The sequence below is a fragment of the Hylaeus volcanicus genome, chromosome 7 (genome assembly GCF_026283585.1).
Source record: "Hylaeus volcanicus isolate JK05 chromosome 7, UHH_iyHylVolc1.0_haploid, whole genome shotgun sequence".
Taxonomy (NCBI): Eukaryota; Metazoa; Arthropoda; class Insecta; order Hymenoptera; family Colletidae; genus Hylaeus; species Hylaeus volcanicus.
Window position 1 is genome coordinate 4,880,462 of NC_071982.1, and position 1,499 is coordinate 4,881,960.

A 1,499-nucleotide genomic window follows, 5' to 3' on the forward strand; every position below is an offset into this window, starting at 1 on the left:
TGCTCAGTGAAATCTCGCGTTTAGTGAGGCCTTGCACTTAGTGGGACCAAGAAAAAATGAGATTCCACGCTTAGTGAGGCTCCTAGCGTTACTGAAGCCTCATGCTCAGTGAAATCTCGCGTTTAGTAAGGTCTTGAACTTAGTGGGACCAAGACAAAATGAGATTCCACGCTTAGTAAGGCCTTGCACTTAGTGGGACCAAGAGAAATTGAGATTCCATGCTTAGTGAGGCTTCTAGCGTTACTGAAGCCTCATGGTCAGTGAAATCTCGCGGTTAGTGAGGCCTTGCACTTAGTGAGGCCTTGCACTTAGTGGAACCATGACTCAATTAGATTCTATGCTTAGTGAGACTCCTAGCGCTACTGAAGCCTCATGCTCAGTGAAATTTCGCGTTTAGTGAGGCCTTGCACTTAGTGAGGCTCCACATTCGTCGAGGCCCTGCACTTAGTGAGTTTCTACGCTTAGTAAAATATCACACTAAGCAAAACTTTACGCTTAGTAAGGCTCCTAGCTTTCTGAAGCCTCACCCTCATTAAAACTCAATGTTTTACGCAGAGGTCTTACGCTTAGCTCTTCGTTCACTAAGGCCCCGTTGTCAATGATGGCGCCTTGCTTAAAATTTTCAGACCAGACGCCTATGGTCCCGCACCCATTAACATATGTAAATCGCGTTCCAAGAGCCGTCCTCTTATGAAAACGTCACGATTGGTAATTAGATACAATTTGTATACGAGTAATCCATTAATCGGCCCCGAAGCGATGTACACTCGACACTCGACCGTTTGGCAGCCAGTTCGAGTGCTATTTAAGCTCATAAACGTTCGTCTAACGGTCAATCTACTCATACCAGTAACTTCGATCCTCTGCAAGTCAGCTGTCTTCGCGAAACTTCGCTCTTTTTCATTTCAATTGACGTCTAACATCGCGGTAGGTATAGGGAAGCTTAAACGCTCACCTTTGAGGAACGCTAACCCCACTCAACATAATCTGAGTTGACTGAGCAGACAGAAAGAGGTATTGTGTGGTTGGAGCAGTTGGAACGCATTCGTTACTGTGTATTAAAGATTGAGGAGCTCGCAGATATAAATGGATTCATTCAGGCTGCAAGAGATCACCTATCCAAACATCAACCGAACGTGTGGCTTGATTTCGCTGATTAGATGGAGTATCTGTCCTGAGACCTGGGTAGAATGGGATTTATCCATAAAAATTGGATCTAGACATAAAAATTTGCAGGTGAAATGAAGTAGGCTTCTTGAGTTTTTAAGTGATTAGATGGAATAGAGTCGTTATTGCAGCTTGCTACTATTCCTAGTTGAACCCTCACTAAATTATTATTGATAGGTTCCTTGAGCCTCTGATCCCTCAAGAACAAATATCCTCAGTAATATCAGTTATCCACATAAATTTGCTACTAGTCCCAAGTAAAGTGAAGCCCCACTAAATTATAAATAGGTTTCTTGAGTCTGTGAGGGATTCTCTCACCAGCCTCTGATACC

General features: G+C 43.6%; 1 protein-coding gene across 1 annotated transcript in view; it reads left to right on the forward strand.

Annotated features, from left to right (window-relative positions):
• The window catches only part of LOC128880555 (spectrin alpha chain), a 60,288-nt gene that overhangs the window by 21,093 nt on the left and 37,696 nt on the right, over positions 1-1,499 (forward strand). The window lies entirely within an intron of this gene.